Below are 6,852 nucleotides of genomic sequence, written 5' to 3'. Positions count from 1 at the left end.
ATATATATAAATCAGTAGCTTTGTGAGTGGGTATCACATAGGAGAGTTTTAGTGGATTTCGAAAAGATTATAAGACAAAAAAAAAAGTACCTTATATTAAGTGAGTGGTTCAACTTCATTTGTTTATCAAAATATTCTGACCAATTATTGAAAAATATCTTGCCTTAGATTTGATCCCTCTTTTTAAATATATATAGGAGTATATATTTTTTATTCCCATGTATGGTTCCCTTGTGGAAAATTGCTTTGTTTAATCTGTTTCTTTTTTATGTTGGGGTCGTTTAGTTGTTGATTAGAAGGTGAATTTATTCATTTATTAAAATTAACATAATTAATACCATGTTTTGAAAAATAGCCGCATATAGAAAAATCACTGGAAAATAGTTGTTTTCCTTGAATTTCAGCTACTTATGGATGGATGTCGATAATATTTACTGAACTTTTGTCATATGTAGCTTTCACCATAATTGTCGTCTAAAATTAGATTTGACAAAACATGATTTCAAATAACATATGGTTAAAGTTATTTCAAAGTAAGTTAGATGTGTGATTATCTTTTTAAAATTAAATACAAATGAAATAACGATGTCCAAATAAAATACTTGTATACTAGAATAAACCTAAGGAGGGTGCACATTTTTCAAAAGAAAAAATTTAGGGTTTAGTTAAGATGGCAATGTGTAACTAATGCACTCATACTGAGGTATCAACCTCACACTAAAAGCATGGGCCCATCCAAGAGTTTCACAAGAAAATAATTTCAAAAATTAAGAATATTAAAAGAAATTCTAAGTTTAGATGAACCCGATAACTATCAGGGTTTATTTAAATTCAATATTTTCAACACAGAATATAAGTGTATATACAATATGTAAAAAAAAATACTAAAATTGCAATACATAGTAGATATGATGAGCTTATAACTTTGAAAATATATCGAGTTCAACGCGAAAAACCTCAAAAGCTTAAGATGTTAAATTTAAATTCTAGATCCGCCTCTGACAAATGATGCATCTACCTCTTTGAGTGAGAGTGCCCTTCTAAGAAAATAATTAGGGTTTGGTATAACTACTGCAGTATGGGCCAATCCAAAAGCTTTCACAACAAAATTTTTAAAAAAATTAATATTTGAAAAATAAAATAAAAAAGAAATAGCATCATTTATGTGTATATATATATCCCCTTTTCTCACTGTTACCATCTCTATGAGCTTCCTAACCCCTCTTTTCTCATCTTTATCTTCTCTCATCTTTCATTAAAAAAAAAAATTAAAAAAAAAAAAAAACTACAAATTTTTTGGATCTATGTAGTATGGTTAATTTCCTTTATATTGCATCTTATTTTATTTTTTTGAGCTATTTTTTTCTATATTTATTTGCTAGTGATCTTGAAATATATGTTTCTATGAATTTTGTTTTTGTTTTTATTTTGATTCTATGTTTTTTTTTCTTAAATCAATTTCTTAGTTATTTTATTTTTTTTTAGCTAGATTTCTCTTTATTTGCTAGTGATTTTGATAATTATTATCTTTTTAGATATATTTTTCTATATTTATTTGTTAGTGATCTTGAAGATATATGCTTCTATGAGTTTTTGTTTTTATTTTTATTTTATGTTTTTATTTAATCAATTTCTTAGTGTATTGATTTAGCTTGCTTCTTCAATAGAAAGATTGTGGTCAAGTTATATATGATGGAATTTTTGAACAATTCCAATCTACATATAAGTTTTTAAATTTTATTTTTTGTTTTGAAGTCTTAAATAGTGTAGATTCTTCTTAATTTAGATCTTTACTTTTGTAGCTAAGAATATGTATATATGTACTTGGATTTTGTACCCTATAAATATATATCCTATGTGAAACATTTATTTAGGGTTTGTGGTTCATTTTGTAGACATCCAATAAAATTGAAACGGTATAGAGAAAATAGGGTTTCTGAATTTGAATCAGGCTTATCGATCTATCGAACAATTAACAACAGTTGTTGTTTGCAGATGTAGCATCATCAAGATTCATACATGAAAATTAAGAGGCAAGGTTATATATGTAGCTTTAATTGAAATGAAAAATAAAATATATCATGACCATGTCTATTTATTTTAAAGTGAGAATCTTGATGATGCTGCATCAGCAATAAATAACTATCAGTGACAGAGTTAGGATTTTTAAGGATTTCTAATATCCAATAGGGTTTTGTATATAAAGGGGTTCAGATGAATATCTTCTGCCTCCGCTCTAAACTAATTATGAGCTGTGGAGGCAGAATTTTGAAAAAATCAACATCTATTATATATAGATATAACGATATTTTCTTGACTTTTCCATATCATCCTCTTTGATTTTTTTGGTGAAATGAACCCCTTTCGTCCCTCTAGCTTCGCCCCGTCACTCTCTAAGCAAAAGTAAATAGTACGGATGCTCAGTTCATTTGTACCTGGAGATAGATGATTAAATGGATTTAATTTTCCTTTATTTTATTTTACTGTATTTTTCAGTACTTTATAGTAAATATTCTTGTCAGTTATATATCTATTTATATATGTAACAATTTTAATTTTTTTAAAAAAAATTCTAACAGGTGAAAATTAGATTCTTTGTTTATTTTGAGACTGCAGATCTGTGGCCACTGAAGTTCTGATAGATCAGAAGTTGTAATTTCTCTATCTTACACAGATTTGGTACGAAAAATATATTTACACAATCAAATCGTTTATTATAAGGTATGTAATTATACTAAATTTTATTACAAGCACGCATCGATTGATTACCTAGTTATTATTTGGAGTTTATGTGTATAAAATTAAAGATTTTTGTGTCTGAATTCACGAACAACTAGTTTGATCGTTATACTTCAAATCAAGCTAAGATAGATTAAAACAGAGCGTGTAACATGTTAAAATACATTAATCAAAGTATAATTAATGATTTATATTGTCAGTATATATAACTTATGCCATTTTTAAACCTAATTTTGGTTTAGGTCAAGGAGTTGGAGAAAACTTCTCATGGGAAGAGGTTAATTAGTTTGAGTTGCCAAGTTTGTTTGTTTTTTTCAAAAAAGATTCAAAATATAATTTTAAGTATTTCATGGGAAAATGAAAAATCATCTAAGTTATGTTTTTTGTCTGTTGAATCAATGAAAGATTTTATATGGGAATTTGCTGCTTCATGGATTTTTGTGACTTTGAGTGTGTGCAAAATCATGAATTTAGTGCATGTCAATGTCATTATTAGGTTGGATTTTGCCTCTAAGAGTTTTTATCAACCATAAGAAGCGGAGTTTTGGAGGAACGGAAAAAATTATCTCAATTTACAGGTTATGAGTCTGAGCTGTGAAATTAGCAACAAGTATTTAGGTCATAGTAGGATCAATGCCTATATTATACTCTCACGCTCTTTCCGAACTCTGTATATATAAATACAAAATGATTTGTGCATTGGATTGCTATTTTGTGAATGTATGAATGAATAAGAGCAAATGTAACACATGATCCACACAACTTGCTATAAAATGACCTAGCAAGTTACTATACGATATGAGTATGGAGATATCAGAATGATGGTATGATGCTTGATTTAATTTAATACCTTCACCATATATTACTAAAGGTAGCTTGGACGTATGCACATGACAAGAAAAAGCTAACTCTAGGCTTCGGTGTCCATAATGCTCGATCATGTGAGTGATACACAGTGAGTATCAAAAATTGATATATTGAGTCACGTGGAATAACTTAACATGATAGATAAGTTATTGAGTACGTAAACAAAGTTTACATTCATAATTGAAAAGATTAAAATGTTATGTATATATGAAATAATGATGTGAGACTTTTTAAAAGAAAATATACGAACTCATCTCAAAGCGGACAATATTATTAAATAACAAGTCATGCTCTGATCTTTTCTAGTGTAACTAATTAATCATCTTAAAAGAGTTGTATTAGATTCTCAATCAACCTTTTTAGTCATGTCATTTATTATATGCTTGATATTTTTGCGGAGAAATTATATTAATCTTTTCTGTATCGTTTTAATTTTATCGAAGGTCTTAAAGGGACATCATGCCACTTGTTGACTGAAGTGTAATTGTCACCTTTCAATTAAATCACCCCGATTGCATGAAACTGATTCACTGATTTGATGATTCCTTTCCCACTTTCTACTTGTCTTTTTCTTTTGTCATAATGCAAAATTCCCTATATTATATTTTTAGTATTTCTCCTCCTAATTTGTCTAATTTCTATTTGCATAAAAACTACAATTTTTCTCAACACAAAAATCTGATTCATCAATCCATAAAGCACTAGGTTGTATTTGTATTGTAATAAAATCTAGCCTAGCAAGATCATTTTTTTTTTCTTGTCATGGACTTTTATGGTAACTCCACACTGACATAATTGTATGGAAGATTTTTTTTAATAATCACGACATTCGGATCAGTTTTCGCACATCTTGATTAATTTTACAGGATATTAGTCATCTGTCACCTCCAACAACATATAGCAAGTAACTTTGTCTATCAAATTTAAAACATATAAGAAGAAATCACCTTATATACACGTTTAAACTGGAGAAAATTAAATGGGATTTTAGAAGTTAAGTTTATAATGGAGACTGTTGAAAAGTAGGTTAAAATTAAATGTAAAGTGAAAGAATAATATTTAGCGAATTCAAGATCTAAGTTTTATGAGTTTAATATTTAATTTACACATAAATTTATGTTTTATGTAAAAAATTATTAGTTCCAAATTAATGAGCTTGAGATATTTTCTACCTCTCAGCACTAGATGTGTTTTTCCTAAAGAAATGAAGGCAATATGCGTCTTTTACATACATATTTATCCCTTCATCATAATTAAACTATATATAACCTTACTTTAATTTTTAACTGTTAAAATTATTTGAATTGCCGTAAATATCATATGCGAATAAACAATTATCTTTTTCATATATATATATCATGGTTCTCAATAATGCATGGAAGTAAAATAATTAAGAAACATGGCACTAGTTTCCTTCTTTCTTTTTCTTTATGGGTGTGTTTGGTACGGAGGAAAACTATTTTTCGGAATTACTTTTTTCTTATATTTAATTGGTCAAATTTTTTGAAAAACATTTTATCTAAGAATATAAATTCCTTACAAATGAAAAAAAAAATATCTTCCTTGATTGAAGTAGGGAAAATAATTTTCACAAGCGACATTCCACATTATGTCCTCCGCACCCTGCAACACACCTCATCTTTACCCCACCATCCCACACCTCTACCTCCACATTACCGACCCCCACCTCCAATAATATCTGTCTAGACTATATACAAATGTTTCTAGACTAAGATCAAAGATTAATTAGCCACATTACATGTTGTATACAAGAAAATGGACTTTGATACTTAGAGCATTTGGCTTAGTTTTTTCTTTGTTTTTTCTTCCCTTACGTCCACATATATATAAAGTGAAAGGAAGCAGAAACAGCAGTGGTACGTAGTACTAACTGGTCCATTATATTTAGATTGGGATGGGTGTGTGTCGGGGAGGGGGGGGGGGGGGGGGGGGGCATTTTTTTTTATGTAGTATTGTAAGTTATCATTGTTGTGAAATGGTGGATGCCATGTGATTAAGTGTGGAGTTAGCATGCTAGGAATGCATTAACTCATGCCAAAGTGTGGTTAGCATTTGCAAGCTACATATTGCCACGTGTGCTTGGCCTATACAATACCAATAAGGTCATTTTAGGAGATTTTGTAGTACATATTTAAATCCTTTATGTCTAAAGGCATTTGATATTAGTATACTACTTTTTCCAGCCATACAAATATTGAGGTACATTTTATATATATATATATGTCCAAGTTATTTAAAATAATTCTAAAATAATATAATTATAATAGTAATAATAATAATAATAATTCCAAAGATCGTGATCTTGCTATTAAAGGAAGAACTAGATCAAGCATGGCTAAAATTAGCGTAGAAATTAATCTCTCTAATAAACCGAGACTGAATAATCATGTGTATGGATCTGGCTGCAAAATAATACTAATTATTTTGCTACAAGGATATGATCAAAAGATTTAATATGAAGGGGTACCCAAATATTGTAACCATTGTAAATAGGGAAAATTAGTTGTCTAGTTATAATACCTAACATATTTAGTCAAAACAACAATACTTTAAAATATTTATTTAAAAATGTCAGAATGTCAATATTCTCAAAAATAATTTGTATTCACATTTTATTATTTATATTTTTTTTATTAATCAAAAGAGTCCATCATTGGACCAAATTCTAACCAATAACAGATTAAAAATAAAAAATAAATACAAAATTATCATTTAATATTCTTCCTACATCCTACACGTTTCCCACCTTTCACGTTTCTAACATAAAGTTTTTATTTTTCCCCAGCTTTCATGTTCCCAGATTCTCTTTTTTCAAGTTTTTTGCTAACCTTGAAACACAAATTATTGAAAGTTCGATTCTTCAACAAAATCTCGGTATTAATTCAAGAAATTTCTCGGTTGATAAAAAAAATCTATATATTAATTCAAGAAATTTTGAATTTGGTAAAGGTAATTTCGATTAGTTATTTAGATTTCTTTTGATTTGTTTTCAATATCACCGTTTATGGTTTATATTTTGCATTGTACATACTACGGATTTTCTGTTAATTTTGTTTATTTTTATGCAAGTTTGTTTACATATTCATGTAAAATTTATGTATTTTAGATTTTTAATCGATTAAACAATTTTTTTTGATTTGTTTTATTTCGTTTTAATATTTTAGATTTATTAGAATCTACAAATTCATTCATATGTTTATTTTGTTTGATTTTTAATACATTTAT

The 6,852-nt window shown here is 27.9% G+C and overlaps 1 long non-coding RNA gene across 1 annotated transcript; it reads left to right on the top strand.

The window, feature by feature from the left end:
• Positions 1–1,233: 1,233 nt before the first annotated feature.
• LOC102595485 (uncharacterized) lies at positions 1,234–3,533 on the top strand. Its single transcript, XR_366724.2, has 2 exons — positions 1,234–2,721; positions 3,236–3,533. It is a non-coding gene; the product is annotated as an uncharacterized lncRNA (long non-coding RNA).
• Positions 3,534–6,852: the final 3,319 nt, after the last annotated feature.

Source organism: Solanum tuberosum, unplaced genomic scaffold (genome assembly GCF_000226075.1).
Source record: "Solanum tuberosum cultivar DM 1-3 516 R44 unplaced genomic scaffold, SolTub_3.0 scf00017, whole genome shotgun sequence".
Lineage (NCBI taxonomy): Eukaryota > Viridiplantae > Streptophyta > Magnoliopsida > Solanales > Solanaceae > Solanum > Solanum tuberosum.
This window is presented reverse-complemented; position numbering and strand designations above follow the sequence as displayed.